Source organism: Chrysemys picta, chromosome 2, assembly GCF_011386835.1.
Source record: "Chrysemys picta bellii isolate R12L10 chromosome 2, ASM1138683v2, whole genome shotgun sequence".
Lineage (NCBI taxonomy): Eukaryota > Metazoa > Chordata > Testudines > Emydidae > Chrysemys > Chrysemys picta.
The window spans coordinates 54400980-54418951 of record NC_088792.1 but is presented as its reverse complement, the minus strand read 5'-3'; the positions used below and the strand labels follow the sequence as shown (position 1 = coordinate 54418951).

The following is a 17972-nucleotide window of genomic DNA, read 5'->3' as shown; positions in this document are numbered from 1 at the left end:
TTGCTACCCAGGTCCCAACTGCAAACAAGCAATATCATTATTACCCATTAATTAGGAAATGGGAGAGTACGATGCATTTATGAAAAAATTAATAATTTCTCTGACTTATAATGACTCATTTCATGATTTTCCATCTAAAAAGTGTTAGTTTTAAATTTTCTATTTTTTCTATGTATTCCTGGATATAGGGATGATCACACTCACAATTGTGTTTGTTTCTACATTAATAATTACAGATAGTTTCAAATAAAGCAAGCTTTCAAGGACATATTGCTCAGGTATGCCAAATTCTGAGAACAGATTAAAAAGAATTTCTAAGGACTTTGGTTATTTCTTAGATTTACGTTAACAATGTTTTACAAACATCACTGGAATACCCAGGTTTAGACAGTTTTGCAGTAACTTCTGTCAGTTAATGGTAAGTGAAGAGAGTCTATGGATCTCAGAGTGTTTAATATTTAATGTTGATTAGTGGATTAGTACTTGCAAGCATTCAGCATAAAGCAAAGCCTCTTTGAAATATAATGAAACTTAAAAATGACAAAAAAATTATCGACAGACATCCAATCAAACTCACAGTTATTCTATCATAGCCATCAATGCTAAGCTTTTGACATATCAATCAATGTGATACTATGAAAGACTGATTAAAGCTTATCATATCATAATTCATTTTTTAACACATGAAACAAATTCTGGACAGATTAATTGAAAAAGGCTGTGTTACCATCTTGAATATTCAGCTCCCAAACAGTGTTCAATATTCTTTTGTCATTAATTAATAAAACGATGAACATTCTGCATGACAGTTTGCACCTGTACCTTATAAGGAATGAAACTAAAATATCCATACAAACTTGAATAACATTTTGAGCTTGTTAGCGTTTCCATGAGTACTAAAGATAAATAAGCTGAAAATGACAAGGCACACCTGTTCTTTCACTTGCAGCTTCCACATGCCATAGAATATAGGATTGCTTCAGAAAAGACTCTGAAACAATCCATTGGACTACACAGGGGCTTTGTGTTTGCAAATTCAGGGCCCTAATTTTGCAGTTAGTCCATGTCTGAGGGGCAACTGGGTAAAGAATCCTCTTTCTTCTCTTCACTCTTGAAAGTATTTGAAGTAATTCATGAATCAAACCCCCACATTTTTATTATTTAAATAGCAAAAGTCCCAGCTAGAGCGAGTACTGTATTTGCTTATATTATGAAAAACAATTTTAATTAGTTCATTTTTAGAAGCATTTGCTACAAGGAAATAGAGCTAGGTACTTTTATTGGCTATTAAAAGTTAAATAATTCCTTTTTACAACTTTTACCCCAAAGATAGTGAATGGTTTAAGACAGATGTTGGAAATAATCTCGTGGTTTGTTTACCATCTTTCCCAGATAAACTGTACATTTAATTCTTCGTCTAAATAGCTGGATGATTTACAATTCTCTTCGTTAATGCCTGTATCGTTCTCTTCATAGCAATTAATGTACCTTTCCAGGGGTCTATTTTAATTAGTATGAGAACAAGAAAAAGCAAAATTAGCTTGTAAAATAACGCTCCTTTCTTCTGTTTTTTATTCCCACCTCGGTTTTCGAATAATAAAGGCAGATCGGAAGGTGGTACGATGACCTAATTTTGGCAGCTGGCCCAGCAGAGGGAGAAAATGTTCTCTCGGCTCCACCCCAAACAAGGCACAGGCATTGGTCACTTTCGTCAAGTGCCCTCTCCTTCCAAGTTACTCTCGGGACGTGCTGCCTCAGGTATCCTGAATAACAGGTAAGTCACTTTCCCTATTTGCTGCAGAATATCAGACAGAGAAGACTGGGGCGCGCTCTGCGGTGTGAGGGGGTCCAGCAGGCGCAGGCGGGGAGCCCGGGGGTTGGGTGCGGGGCGCGGGCTAATTGCTTTTCCCCACGCACGCCGGAGGCGGCCGGGCAGGCTGGGAGGCGAGGAGCGGCACCCGAGCAGCAGCTTGGCCACAAGCGAGCGCGGCGGCGGCGGCGAGCTGCGATGGTGCTGAACGCCGGGAGGCCCCTGCCCGTCCTGTGCTGGTGGGTTGAGGGGAGCCTGTGGCCCGGCTGCAAACCCCCCACTCCAGCGGCCCGAGGAGTGACGCTCCGGGGCGGGTCAGGAGATGCAGCCCGGCCCCGTGTAGTGCCCCCTGCTTGGGGGAGGGGGAGTCCTCGGGCGCCTGCGAGGGGCGCCCCGCGGGGAGGCTGGCGGCTGCCGCGAGCTTTACTCGCCCGCCGGGCTCCTGTCCCTCTGCAGGGCTGGGGGAGGGGGCGGGCGCCGCCGCTGCATTGCGGCTGCAGCCGGTGACTCTGGGGGAAGGAGGCGGGCGGCCGCGGGAGTGCGGTGGGGGCCGGCGAGAGGCGATGCCTGGGGGGCGCCCGGACCCCGCTGAGGGGACTGGCCGAGTTTTTGCCCCCCCGCTCCCCGAGCAAAGGAGCGGGCGCCGCAGCCCAGTGCTAGTGCTGGGGACTAGCCCAACCCGGGCGGAGGCGCGGTGAGTACAGCGCCCGGTGCTGGCGGGCCAGAGCAGCCGCAGGTTGGGGGGGCAGGTGCCTGTTGCCACGCAGGGAGGGGGAGCAGCGTTGGACACCCGTAAAGCTGCTGGCGGGGGGCTCTTGAAGGGATCCTTGGCTAGTGGTGAGTGCAGGAGACTGGGAGTCCGCACCTGGGGGCTAGTCCCAGCTCTGCCACTTTCACTGGGTGACCTTGGGCATGTCACTTACCGCCCCCTTGCTCAGTGTCCCCAGATTGTTAAATAGGAGCAACAGAGGGTCCTGTGGCACCTTTAAGACAGAAGTATTGGGAGCATAAGCTTTCCTGGGTAAGAACCTCACTTCTTCAGATGTTTACTTTGTTTGAAAGCACTTTGTGTAGTCATTTTCACTTTTTGTATTGGTATGAAAACATCCCTTTGCAATATAGTTGGAGGAGTTCACACACTTCCTTACACTATGAAAAAGTATCTTTACTTGTTGCCAAAGTAGCAAAGATGAAGCTGAAATGGGAGCAGACAAGCATCTTCACAGAATGGAAGTGGAACAAGCTATAGGCCAAAGCATGTTTGATTGTGTTGCTGTATAGCCCTTCTAAATATCAGCCGGGAGCAGGAAAAATGGTTTTAATTTTTTTAAAGAAATTTTGCATTGTAATGGCATTTTTGCTAGTATTCAGTTAAAAAAACTTCCAGTTAACATTGTCACCTTTTGGGTTCTGTAAGAATTCAGTCAAATTTCAAATGAAATTTTGTAGATTGAGATTTATGGAAACTGATGAAACTGGCTTTCTTCAATTTTTAATACTATTAAATGAAACGCAGAACTAGAAATTATAGTTGTTTTTTTTTTTAAAGAAGTGAGGGTTGTGGTTCTGACGTAAGCAAGGTTATCTTGAGTTAAAATTATTTCCTTTTGTTTTATTCTTGGGTTTAGTTTAGAAGGCCAGAGAAAAGAGTATGATACGAGTACACTGTAGAGAGTTTAAGAGCAGACTTTGAGTCGGAGCACTAATTTGTGTCTGAGTCACAATCTGAAAGTCACTTTACTAAGCTTTTATGTTTCATTTGACCAGTATTTATGTATTGATCAGGTCATTCTTCAGCTTTATCTATAAATGCACTGTTAACTCCTAAGACATTTTCCTGTCACTTTAATTATTTGCTTGTTCAGTCTGAGTGCAGGGAGATATCATTTGCCATTCTGTAATTTAATTTTTTTTTCCTCAACTGTAACATCTTGAGAGTAAAATGGCCACATTCCAAAGATGGCCTGTAGAAGATGAGTTTCCAAAGTAGTGAACGCTCTGATTCCTGTTGTTAATGTGGTGTAAGTTGGTGATAGCACATGATTTATTAGGCAAAGGTTGTCAACCATTATTTATCCCAATGATCTTGCTGTTGGTCTCATTTTGGCAGCATGGGGTAATGGCATGGAGGGATGATCATCGCCAGTCAGATACTCACCATTGGCGATTTAGTCATAGAGGAAGAGGACTGTGTGCTGTACGAGAGTTATCTAGCTGAGTCTGCTGCTGCTTTGTTGGCTCAGCTTGCCTCCAGTTGGGTATCTGTTGAAGCATGATTCTAGGTAGAGTTATAGCCACATTTTTTTGCTCCTTATCTAAGGTGTAGGAGATGCCTAGTCCTGAAGATACATTTTTCAGTGAAAAACCCTGTTTTTTGAACAATTCCTGACCAGTTCTAACCAGAATGGGAACATGTGTTACTTGCTTATTAAGTGGATACTCTCAAATGAGTCTATTTGGTGAAAACAAAACTGTTTGCAAAAGAGTGTCCATTTTGATGAATCTCCCAACTTGAAAACTTACTGGAGAATAGGTTTTTTTTTTTTTTTTTTTAAATGTTTGAAAAGTGTTTTGACATTATTTAAATGAAAAGTTTTGTTGTTTTAACTTGAAAAATCTTCATTTTGAAGCTTTAGTTAAGTCAGACTAACAAGGTAAAAGGCTGAAATGGAGATGAAAAATTTTGAGATTATCAAAATGTTTTGGTTGACCCAAACTTTTGTTTTTATTTTTCCAGATTTTTGGTTTATGAAATCTTTTGAGACTTTGACACTTGTCCTGATTCAAGACAAATGAAATTTTTGATACATTGAAAATTTTCATGGGACAGGAATACTATTTCCTGCCCAGTTCTAACTCTGGTAATCTAGAGGTCACCCTGCTACTCACATGACTTCAAACTTTGGGTTAAGTCAGGCCTAGTATTAAAGATATCAAGGCCTCTTGATCTAGCTGACTGACTTGTACATGAAATTATGCATCTGTTATGTTAAGGCAGGGAATTATGACCTCTGTTGCAACCATCACATTATCCCAGGTGGCTTCTAAGTCAACTTAGTAAGAGGCACAATGCAGGGCCGGTGCAAGGACGTTTCGCTCCCTAGGCGAAACTTCCACCTTGTGCCCCGCCCAGCCCTGTGGCAGCTCCCCCCATGGCAGCTTCCCCTCCCCTGCCCTGAGGCGCCCGCCCCGCAGCAGCTCCCGCCCCCCGGGGAGCTGTGTGGCGGCTCCCCACCCCAACTCACCTCTGCTCTGCCTCCTCCCCGAGCATGCTGCCCCAGCTCTAATTTTCCTCCCCTCCCAGGCTTGTGGCACCAAACAGCTCATTGGCACTGCAAGCCTGGGAGGCGGGAGAAGTGGAGCAGCAACTGCACGCTCGGGGAGGGAGCATAGGAAAGATGTAAAAATAAAATTGGGGGCACTGCTTTTTGACACCCCCAAATCTTGGCGCCCTAGGCAACCGCCTAGTTTGCCGAAATGGTAGCACCAGCTCTGGCACAATGTAGTTCTAGTACTGGCAGGGACACCGCCATCTTTTACTCAGCCATCACTGACAGTGTGGCATCTGGAAATTGTCCCTGCTGCATCCTCTTTGCCTGTTGCTATTGCTCACAGAAGCATATGACAGGAAGTGGCAGGAAGAAAGCTGAAGCCCTGGTGCTGGAAGATTCTTGGTGAGCATGGTCATATATCATAGTGAATGTATTGTTTTTGCCTTAACCAGTGCTGTGGCATACAGAGTTTTCTTAGGCTTCTGCTAATGTAATAAGTATCTGGAGGTTTGGGTACTCTGATTAACCTAGACTACCGCAGCTCAGTTACCACTTCCTGTTTATAACTGTGAGGAGTTGTCAGATTGTTTCATGGTTACAACTGAACTGATCTGGACTAGTCTGTTGCTTCTATGGTAAGTGTCAGAGCAGAAGATGAGAAATAAACGATCCTCGCGGTTGATTTTTTTCCCCCTTTTTTTCGCCCAGTTCTGCTTATAGACCAATAATGAGTCACCTACGAGTTGGACCTATGTCTTTTTGTGGCTAGTTAAGGACAGCGGAGAGACTTTGGGCCCCATTATTGATGGCTATTGTTAACACCATTATATGTGGCAAGCCTTTATGCACATGGTTAGGCCCTTGCTCAAGAACCAGTATTGGGCATTTTTGACATTTGATCATTAATGTCCCTTCTCAAATATCCCTTTTGTTGGGAATTTTGTTGAGAAAGTGGTATTGGACAGCTCTGGCAACATGAATTCCACAGATGTCTCTGATATCTGTTTGGTTTACAGTGTGGGTAGGGAATTGAGGCCTGGTCTATACAACACAGTTACGTCAACATAACTGCCTTACGTCGACCTAATAATGAAACGTGTCTACACTACAAGGTCCCTTCCACTGACATAACTTGCCTGCTATGTTGACTTAATTACTCCATCTCTGCGAGAGGCATAGCACTTCGATGTTAGATCAACGTAGAGGCAGTGTAGACACTGCGTTGCTTATGTCTACCTGTCCTCCAGGAAGCGTCCTACAATGCTCTCCTGTGACGGCTCTCGTAAACATTTTCAACTCCACTGCACAGCAGCCAGGTACACAGGAGAGAGTCCTTTCCCAGTTAAAGTACCAGGAATCTTTGCATTTTTTGGCTTGGAAAGCTCGCCTGTCCAGCTAATCATGGTGGCTCCACACTCCAAATGCACTCCAGTCTGGAGTACATAGGAGGTGGTGGATCTTCTTGATCTGTGGGGAGAAGAGGCTGTGCAGACACAGGTCCGATCCAGCTGTAGAAACTTAGACCTCTATGAGCAGATAGCACCACAGGGTGTGGGGATGAAGGGCTACACCAGGGATGCACAGCAATCAAGGAACTGTAGTGGGCATACCAGAAGACACGGGAGTGAATGGTCACTCTGGTGCAGCACTGCAGACATGCCGCTTCTACAAGGAGCTGCATGTAATACTTGGCAGTGACGCAACTCTGACCCCTAAGAGCAGCGTGGATACCTCTGAGGAGTTGGAGTTCTGGGTCAGCGCAGGCAACACTGAAGAGGAGGTCTTGGATAAGGAGGAGGAGAATGGGAGACAGGCGAGTGGAAGATCCATTCTCCCAGAGAGCCAGGAGCTGTTTGTAACCCAAGAACAGTCCAGCCATTTGCAGAACAGCATCATGGCAGAGTGTGATGCTGGGGAAGGAACCTCTGTTGAGTCTGCAATTTCAAGTAATATTTTGAGGTCTCATGTTCTTGTATTCTATTTTTAATTAAAATTATAAGGTGAGGTAGAGTGACTATCTGCTTCCCAGTCACCACACCAGCTAGGCAGAAGGTGCCCCACGAAAAAGACAGTTCATGTATACAAGGATGGCCTGGGAATCTTCCACAGAGATCTCCAGGAAACTTTTGTGGAGGTAGTCTGCTGTCTGTTGCAGAAAGTTTCTGGGGAGGGCTGTCTTATTTCTTCTACTGCAGTAGGATGCTTTCCCATACTACTTCAGTATGAATTTGGCTGGTGGTATGATAGTACGAAGCATAAGGACCCAGTCTGCACTTGGACACTTGCAGCATTTGTTCCCTTGCCGCCTCTGTTACCCTCAGGAGAGTGATATCAGGTAGGGTCACCTAGAGGAGACAGTGGTAGCTTTCATTTCAAGTGCTCGGACCGCAAACAGTAGTGCCTGTGCTTTCTTGCTCCCCCCTGCCCATTGTGATCTTTCTGCCCCTTCACCCATGATTTCCAAAACATGGCTGTAATTTGGGTGTCAGTGGTTGACCTTAGTAACTGCAAGCCTTGGGCAATGGCTAGCAGCAGGGGCACCGGGGGGGGGGGAGGGAAATTTTGTGGTGCCCACTTGCCACTGCAAGCACCCCTGCTCCCAGCACAGTCTCTGCCAAGGCTTACAGTTTGGGAGGGTCAATGCTGGTTCCTGATCTCCAGACAACCTTCATGTTACAAAGGGTAGGTGGTACGGCCCCTTGCCCACCTCTGGTCCTGCCACAGGTTACCCACCCAATGATGCTGAGGGTCCAGGGCCCATGCCCTGGTGTTCTATTCACCACGGCTGGGACAGCAAACTGGTTCACTGAATACCCTGTTTAAAAGAAAATGTTCTTCCTTAAACTTCCATGAAATAAGGGAAATTATTTTTATATAGCAACTCTGTACTAGACACTGGGTCTGTACTGACAATAGTTGCTTTGTGCTTTCCATGGCTTACAGCTGAAAGTGTGGCTTTTAGCTCTTCCTCCACACTGGTGTAGAGGCTCTCACAGATAAGACAAAGGTGAAAGAGAATGTGTGATCTCATGTTCAATGAGATTATGACTGCCTCTGAGACGATACACTGAGCAGAGATCATGGAGGATTTCTCTATGAAAAACTGGGTGTGGACATTGCAAGCGGGAGAGCAGCCCAGGAGAGTGAGCGTGGCATGCAGCAGGAGATGATGGGGATTCTGAAGGAACAGACATATTGAGGCATCTGGTTGACCTTCAGGAAAAGCGCCTTGAGGCTAGACTCCCCCCTGCAGAATGGCATTCCAACATTGCCATATTTCCCCTCCGTCTCCCCCTCTCCCAAATGTTCCATGAGGCAAGGTGGGAAAATGCAATATCCCTTCCTCTCAACCCCATGGAAGGGTCCTAAGAATACAAGTTGCACACATGATGTGTGACAGGTAAGGCCACTGTGCTTTTTAAAGACCAGATGAATGTGTTTTTCCCCTCCCAATTGTATTTCATCGTCTGTCCCAAATTAAATTCTACTTGTGATCATTAACTGTCAGTATGTTTGTTCAATAAAAGTCCATGTCTTGAAAATGAAATAATTTTTATTAATTTAAAATGGGGGCAAAGGGGGCAGGGCAGGAACAGGGAAACTGAGGCAACGGAGAGGTGTGCTGGAGACTAAAATCCAGCAGTCACAGCAACATTCACACTATGGGAAGGCACAATACAGAGAAGCACGTTACTGAGAGTCATTACTCACACTGGTTTTTCAAGCCTCCCTGAGACACAGTGCTCTATGCTGAGCTCCTCTTATAGTCCTGGTATCTGGCTGCTCAAAATTAGCAGTCTATACACCTCCACGTCCCACCCCTGTGTAAACTTCTCTCCCTTTGCCTCTGATATTATGGGGCACACAGTAGCCAGCTATAACCATGTGGATATTGCTTTCAGTGAGATCTAACCTAGTAAGCAAACTGCGCCAGCGACCCTTTAAATGGCCAAAGGCATGTTCCACCACCATTCTGCACTTTCTGAGCCTGTTGTTGAACCAATCCTTGCTGCTGTGCAGCTTTCTGGTTTACGGCTTCATAAGACATGGGAGTAAGGGGTAGGCTGGGTCTCCCAGGACCACTATTGGCATTTCAATGTAACCAATGATTATTTTGCATTCTGGAAAGAAAGTCCCTGCTTGCAGCTCTCTGAACAGACCAGTGTTCTTAAAGATGCATGTGTTATGAACCTTCCCTGACCATACAACATTGATATCAGTAGAATGGCCCTGGTGATCCACCAGTGCTTGCAACACCATTGAAAAATACCCTTTTTTGTGTATGTACTCTTTGGCAAAGTGGTCTGATGTTAAGATAGGGATATGCGTCCCATCTGTCGCTCCACTGCAGTTAGGGAACCCCATTGTGGCAAAACCATCCAGTATCTCCTGCACAATGCCCAGAGTCACAACGCTTCTTGGCAAAAGACGACTAATGGTCCTGCATTTACCAACTCCTAATTGTTTCCCACTGACTGGTAACAGTCTGGGGTTGCAAACTTCCACATGGCGATCACTACTCACTTCTCCGTTGTTGGAGCACATCTTATTGTAGTGCCGCTGTACTGCAGGGCTGGGGAGAGTTCTGCACACAGTTCCTGGAAAGTGGCCTTGTGCCTACAAAAGTTCTGCAGCCACTGATTGTCATCCTAGACCTGCATAACAGTGTGATCCCACCAGTTAGTGCTTGTTTCTCGGGACCAGAAATGTCACTTCAATATGTTCAGCTGCTGCGCAACTGCGAGCAGCAACCAGGAATTGTTTCATTCTATGGCTTCCAGCAGGGTTGCTTGAAGGACATAGCAATGTTCTGCGTGGTGGCTCCTCTCTCAGCTCTGGAAATAGAACACGCCTTACCTTGCAGTGTAGTGTTTATAATGCTGAGTGGGGTCCCTGTTTCTCGGGATCTGGCATACATGTGGCTATGCCAGCCTTTTGAAAAAAGGCGCAAAATACTGTAGGTTGCAGTTGAAATCAGGAGAGGGAGGGAGAAAACTGCAGCATGGGACATTGAAGCCATGTTCCCACTCCTCCCTACAAGAATGTTTGTCCCATAAGGCATTGCAAGCCCTTTCCAAACCCCCCTGCAGTGAGTTGCATTGTGGTATAGCTACCCATGGTTCACTGCTTTCTGCGTCGATGCAAGCGCTGCTAGTGAGGACGCGCTCCACCAATACAAGGAGTGTGGTGTGGACACGCATTACCGATTTAATTACTGCAGCTGCTGGATGTCGACTTAAGTTTGTAGTGTAAACATGCCCTGAGGCTGTATTTGATATTAATGGTTGATGGCCTCTTGGCTATGTATCAAAGTGAGATCTCCAGACTGATTTTTATTAGATCTGTTGGTGGCCTTTAAAACCCTTGGAGACAAGGTTTTGCTATCACACTCCTGGTTGCTGATGAATTTATCTTTCAGCTGATTTGTTCCTCTTTCCTTCAAAAAATGCTGGGGGGCAACGTTTAGCAACTGTCCATCTTTCTAGAGGAACCTCACAAACACGACCACAAAGGCTTTTGTCTTATCATCTTTCCCGCTCCATTCTGCAGTAACAGAATGTTGCGGTTCAAATCTAACGTACGTACATACGCACGTGTGTCTCCAGAAGACCTGATGTTAGTGTGTTGGTTTGTGGTCGATACTAAAATATTTTTGCTGATTGAGTTTTATTGGCCTAGATAAATCAGGGATGTAACTGCCAAGATAGAAGTAATTTTTTAGGGACTGTGTTGCAGATGATAAATCATCAGTGTCTAGTCACTTTTTTTTTTAATCCTGATCATTTTAGATAACTAGTATGTCATTGTGACTGGCATGGAACTCCTTACCAAAGAATGTTTTAAAACTGTAAAGTCACTTCTTTCTCATCAGCACTGATTAAATATTAAACTGTAACTAAAATCAGTATTTCAACCAATATTTATTTTCAGCATGTAAATTAAGGGAGGAAATATTGTACTTTTTGTCTTAATACAGTCTGTGGCTTGCATCTGTTGCACAATCTTGTTCATGTCACATTGTACAGGCTCTGGCTAGGAAGCTAAATTTTAATTTATTAGGATGAAAAGTTTATTCCTTGTAGATTGTCATTTTTTTTATGTAGGCCTCTTCATATTGTGACAGAGTACTCATTTAATTATTTCAGATTTTCTCATGTGCATGCAACTTCTTATCTGTCAATATCTGAAAGTAAGAGTAAAATGGACCTGAACTAAATATATTCTACATCTTATGTGACAATGGTTTTATATCAATAACCGTGTATGACAGAAAAATGCCCCGACTTGAAAGTATGAGATTCCATTGAAACTTGCACACTCACTTTTGTGTTGTGTGGCTATGTTTATATTTTGTGGTAGTTATATTTTGGAGTGTGGTTGAAATTGAATCATCTAGAGGAAAGTTGAGCTCATCATCTCTTTTCCAAAGCATTCCTTTCCTTCTCCAGTCTCTATCACATTTAGCATTTTCACTATACTCATTGTCTCTCAGGCTTACCATATTGGTATTGTTTCTAACTCCTATCTCCTTCTACATTGAAGCTATTGTGAAATCTTTTCCTCTCCTACTTCTCTGAAATCTGCCTATCCTCTCCATACCCACTCTATAAAAACCCTGTCCTGCTCCCAGTTATTTCTTGCCTCTGCTACTTTCCTCCTTTCTTGCATCATTCCCCTTCAGTCTGTTTAAAAGGCATTTCCAAAAGTCCTCAAGTTTTTCTGCCCCTCTAGACCCTCTTTACTGGCTTCCCCTTGGCTTCTGCATAAAATTTAAGCTCTTTGCCTATGTCTTAAAGGCTCTGTATAACAGTTTCAGCCTACCTTTCTGTTCTTGTCTCCTTTTGCTCACCCCTTTGCTGCAACCAAGCTGCAAGATTAACCATTAACCTAAGATTGATAAAGAATACACCTCTACCTCAATAGAACGTGACCCGATATAAGATGAATTTGGATATAACGTGGTAAAGCAGTGCTCCGGGAGGGCAGGGCTGCGCACTCTGGTGGATCAAAGCAAGTTCGATATAACGCAGTTTCACCTATAACACGGGAAGATTTTTTTTAGCTTCCGAGGACAGCGTTATATCGAGGTAGAGGTGTACTATTATTATTTAATTTAGTTTTGGTAGTTTAGGGAGAGTCTAAAGATGTGATCACTGCTTCGAGTAATTTACAGTCTAGAGCTGGGATTCAGCAAAATCTTACATTTCACAAGATTGTGGGAGGAAGACTTATGGTTATCTAATATCTTGTACTCACAATTATTTATTTATTAAAATCATTGGTAAACTTGAAAAATCGTTTTGTGTATTATAACCACTAAGAAGGAAGAAGAGGATCCTGAATCTTTCAAGTCAATGGCATGCTACCATAATGTGACTCACTTGTATCTATGTATGGGTTTATATTCTCATCTCTGCAGTTCTCTGTGTTCATACACTTAATACAAATCTGTGTTTAAAAACATTCAGCTCTATATAAATACACTTCTGAGTGCTGTGAATTTTTTTCCTTGAGAAAACTGCTTTAATTCCCCCAAAGCTCTTTGAAAGCAAAGAAAAGACTTTCACATTCATTTTAGTGAGCTTTGTATAACAACCTAGTAGTCCAGACCCATCCCAATTTTAAGGGCTCAATTTTTCTCCCCTTGAAGACAAGAGGAGTTTTTCCATTGACTTTTTAATGAGCACAAAATTGGACTCTTAATAACCTAACACTATAATATGATGTTATTCCTCCAGTTAGATATACACACTGTGTGGTAGAAAGAACATTAGTCGTAAAATAAAAGAAGTGAGGTCAGGGTATCTTGAGAAATCATTAGTGACTATGTAATTATGGGAATTTAGTCACATTAAAACTGTTGCTAAAGATGATGGATAGAAATCCTACGTATAAAGATTGGGGGGGAAAACACACAGTTAGTGAGCTCTTTAATTAAACATATGTTGTGGTGTTTCACTAATATGCCTGTAATGACTTTTATTGAGGACAATGTAAAGACTAATTTATCTCAGAGATTAGTATTGATCAAGGTAAAGCTAAGATCAATATTGGATTTTGAGGGTCACTACCTTTGGAAATGGGATGAAATATTGAAGACGGTACATATATTAGGTTGTGGGTTTTTTTTAAGGAATGAGGGAGTTCAACTGTTTAATGTGGTATGGTATTTATAAATAGGGCTGAGCTAGTAAAGCGTTGTCTAGTTTAATTAGGCCATTTCCATGGCCAAATTAAACTAGACATAACAGTTAAACTGCTCCCTCCTTTTAGTCTCAGAGTGTGAAAATCTGCCCTTATTGAACACAGTGGCAAAACTCCCATCAACTTCAATGGGAGCAGGAATTTATCTTCTGTAGCTTTCAACCTTTTTTCATTTGCAGACCCCTAGCAAATTTCAGATGGAAATCTTAGGCATAGTCTGTGGAGCCCAGGTTGAAAATCACTATTCTATGGTAATGATAACCTTTTGCAGACCCCCAGGGTTAGTGGTCCCCAAACTGTGGAGGGGGGCATGGAGGCACGTTCAGGGGGCATTGTTTTGTGCAATTAGAAAGTTGGCAACTCTACTCCCCGGGGGGCACAAACTGGGTAAGGGGATGAGGGGCATGACTGAAAAAGTTTGGGGACCATTGCCTATGACAGTCTCCAGACCCCCAGGCATTCGTGGACCACAGGTTGAAAATCACTTTTCATATTTAGGTTCATAAACTAATGGTGGGACTCAAGTTAGCCCTCAGTCTTTTTTTTTTTTTAAAGCGGGCCGTTTAAGTGGCTTACTCTTTTGTAACTGGGCAAATATCTGGCTTATATTTTGTTTTTCTAATGTGACCGTTTTAGTTCATGTTAATGCTTGATATCAGATATCTCTGCTTTTGGTATTCCATTTTAAATTAAAGAATTACGGGTTTCATTTTCATCAAAACAGTCAGACTGTATAGAATAGTGTATAGAAGAAAACTGACAGGTAAAACATAGGTAAATGCACCCTAAAATATTACATAGAACATGTGGACTGTACAAAAATTAAACTAATATAGCTTTTGCAATAATACATTTAAATTGTACACATACCCAGATGCTTTGTGTGAGGCACATAACTTAAAAATACTATTTCAGTAAAATTTATGTTTTGAGATTTTCAAAGGTGCCAATGTAGTGCTTTTAGTGGGAGCAGGCCACTCAGCTCCTGCAGGCACCTTTGTAATTCCCATCTTCTAATATATTTCATGTATCAATTGAAATAACAATACTACATGGTGACTGTAATATGTTGGATTCACCCCTGCGGCGCCTTTTGCTGGTTGTCCTCGGGGAATTAGCTCGTCCCAGCTCCGGAGCGCCCTCTGCAGGCTGGTGATCTGCCTTACCTCACTCTGGCCCCCATGTCCCTCCCAGGACCCCGGTGCCCCTTCACTGGGTTTCTGCCCCCCTTGCAGAACCCCTCAGTCTCAGGGTCTCTCCCCCCCCCCCCAGGCGAACCCCCACCCACTAACCCCACCTCAGTGTACGGCTACTGCCAGTCACCATCTAGCCCCACTCTCTGGTGCAGACTGCAGTACATGCCACTCATCACAGCCAAGGTTGGGCTGGACCTGCTACCTCTCTCTATAGCTGGGCTGCCCCTCTGCAGCTCCGGTACTGGTCGTAGGCCCTCAGCCTGGGGGTTTTCCAGGCTGGAGCTCCCCAACTCCTCTAGCCTTCCCCCAGCCTGATCCACTCCCAGTACCCTGCTCAGCTCCCTTGCAGCCAGACCCTTCTCTCTCTACAAGCAGAGAGAGGCTCCTGGCTCCTAGCCTCTTATACAGGCCAGCTGTGGCCTGACTGAGGTGTGGCCCAGCTGCGGCTACTTCCCCAATCAGTAGGGTTACCATATTTTGTGCCTCCAAATGGAGGACACTCCACGGCCCCCGGCCCCGCCCCCAGCCCCGCCCACACCCCGCCCCCTCCCCAAAGTCTCCGCCCCCTCCCCTGCTTCCCGCGAATATTTGATTCGCGGGAAGCCTGAAGCAGGTAAGCGGGGTGTGGGCGGAGGAGGCGCGGCCCAGGCTGGCCCCCCGGCGTTTCCAGCCTGGGTCGGCTCAGGCCCTGGGGTGCCGGCCCTGGCCGACCACCCCCGGCCCGCCCAGCACTGCCGGCCCCCGGCTCCCCGGCTCCCCGCGGGCCCGGCTCCCCGTCCGGCCCGGCTCCCCGTCCGGCCCGGCTGACCGGCTCCCCGTCCGGCCCGGCACTGCGCCCCTGGTTCCCGGCCCGGCACCATGCCCCCGGCCCCGCACCGCTGGCCCTGGCCGAGCACCACCGAGTCCTCCCGATTTTCCCGGACATGCCCGGCTTTTGGGGATTTCCCCCCGGACGGGGATTTGAGCCCCCAAAAGCCGGACATGTCCGGGAAAATCCGGACGTATGGTAACCCTACCAATCAGCCCAGCTTTTAGAGCTACAGCCCTCTCCAGGACTGCTTTCAAGCCCTCCCAGGCAGGAGTGGGTGTCCACCCCGCTACAGTGACCAATATCAATGCAGATTCTTCCAGAAAGTATTTAAGCATTTTATCCTCCCATCCTTCCTGAATGTGTGAAGGATTTATTTCACAAAAGAGAAATGTCTTCCTTTGGTATTGCTCTATCACTGAGAACAACAGACTCTCAGTTGGTGCCAATTGGTGTAGTCCCATTACCTTCAAGGGAGCTATGCAGTTGACACCAGCTGAGGATTTGGCCGGCTGTTTGGAAGTCCAGTGTTTGGTAGCTATGAAATGAGCTTGGACCAATGAGACTGTACCAAGCCAAACATTTTTATCACTGTAGAAATGACATACAGATAAAGCATATTTATCTTGCTGCTGTTCTTGAACGAATTCATATCACCCTGAAAGCAGTTTGAACATTTTTGATAGGGTTGTTCTTAAAAATCCCCTCAGAGAAACTTGGAGCATATTCTCCCCTCTTATCTTGTGCAGAATTCCCAGTCATTTCAACAGGAGCTTAATTCACAGGTGTGTAAGAATAGACAACAAATGAATAAGATAGAGTATGTGAAATTCAATGATACAAGAGCTTGCTTCCCACAGATGCTAAAATAAATGAAGTGCTACACTTCTTAGAACTCAAGAGGGCAGATTTCATAACAGAAGAATGAACTCAGAGGTAAAGTGACAAGGTGTCCGGTTTTTGACCAGAACACCTAGTGAAAGGGGATCCTGGTGGCTCCGGTCAGCACCGCTGACTGGGTCGTTAACTGTCTAGTTGGTGGTGCCATGCAGCAGGCCTGACACGGCCTCCACGCCGTGCGGCTCTCGGGAAGCAGCCAGCATGTCCCTCCTCTGACTCCGACGTGTAGGGACAGCCAGGGGGCTCCACATGCTGCCGCTGCCCCTGCCCCAAGCACCACCCCCCTCCCCCAGCTCCCATTGGTCAGGAACTGTGGCCAGTGGGAGCTGCGGGGGCAGCGCCTGCAGATGGGGCAGCATGCAGAGCCGCCTAGCCGCGCCTCTGCCTAGGAGCCGGAGAGGGCACATGCTGCTGCTGCTTCTGGGAGCTGCTTGAGGTAAGCACTGCCCGGAGCCTACACCCCAAGACAGAGCCATCACTTCTCCCCTGCACCCCAACCCCCTGCCCCAGCCCTGATCCCCCCCCTTCCGCCCTCCAAACTCCTCAGCACCCTCCTGCACCCCAAACCCCTCATCCCCTGCACCCCCAGGAGGAGCCCTCCCCCCCATGCCCCAACCCCCTGCCCCAGCCCTGATCCCCCTACCACTCTCCGAACCTCTCAGTCCCAGCCCGGAGCACCCGCCTACACCCCAAAGCCCTTATCTGCACCCCAAAGTCTGCACTCCCAGCCAGAGCCCTCACTCTCTCCCACACCCCAGCCCAGAGCCCCATCCTGCACTCCGAACCCCTCGGTCCCAGCCCAGAGCACCCTCCTACACCCCAAAGCCCTCATCACTGCCCCACATCAGAGCCCTCACCCCCAGCCAGAGCCCTCATTTCCCTTCTGCACCACGAACCCCCTCATTTCTGGCTCCACCCCGGAACCTGCACCCCCAGCCCAGAGCCCGTACCTCCTTACACCCCAGCCCCTTGCCTCAGCCTGGAGCCCCCTCTCATATGCCAAACCCTTCGGCTTCACTCCCCAGCTCAGGGCCCCTTCCTGCAGCCCAAACCCCTCATCCCCGTTCCCACCCCGGAGCCCGCAGTGGGAGCCATCATCTCTTCTCACATCCCAACCCACTGCCTCAGCCTGGAGCCCCCTCCTGCACTCTGAACTCCTCATTTCTGGCCCCACCCCAGAGCCTGCACCCTTAGCTGGAGCCCTCATTCCCTCCCACACCCAAGCCCCATGAGCCAGCCTGGTGAAAATGAGCTAGTGAGTGAGGGTGGGGAGAGCGGGGGTGGGTGGAGTGGGAGGGGCAGGCCTTAGAGAAAGGGCAGGGCATGGGTGTTTGGTTTTGTGCGAGTAGAAAGTTGGCAACCCTATTCAGAGGTCATGTGACCGGGTGTACCCACACTAGTTCCGCAGGTGTTAACCACACTCTGTAGGCGAAGAGGCCACTCCCCTTTGCCGCTGCTGGGCTTGCTCAGACTGGAACCAGAGTATAAAAGGGAGCAGCTAAGCTCAGTCTGGGCTGACCACAGAGGACACTAGACATATACTGCAGGGTCCTACTGGGAAGCTTCCAGATCCCCAGGCCTCAGAAGCCAGCTGTGCTGAGACCCTGGTGGACCCCAGCTGACCACTGAGGCTGATGGAGAAGAGATTGCTGCCACTGGAAGTCAGAGTAGGAAGGGACCCAGAGATCGGGACTGTAGTAAGAAGAGGCTGAGACTGATCGCAAAAGTACTGGTTCCTTAGGGCCCTGGGTTGGGACCTGGTGGAGAAGGGTGGGCCTGGG

At 46.6% G+C, this 17972-nt stretch overlaps 1 protein-coding gene across 1 annotated transcript in view; it reads left to right on the top strand.

Annotated features, from left to right (window-relative positions):
* The first annotated feature begins 452 nt into the window (after positions 1-452).
* THSD7A (thrombospondin type 1 domain containing 7A) overlaps positions 453-17972 on the top strand; it is a 539203-nt gene continuing 521683 nt past the window's right edge. Inside the window, exon 1 of the mRNA XM_042856716.2 lies at positions 453-1774. The gene's annotated coding sequence lies outside the window, so the exon portion shown is untranslated. The remainder of the gene's footprint in view (positions 1775-17972) is intronic.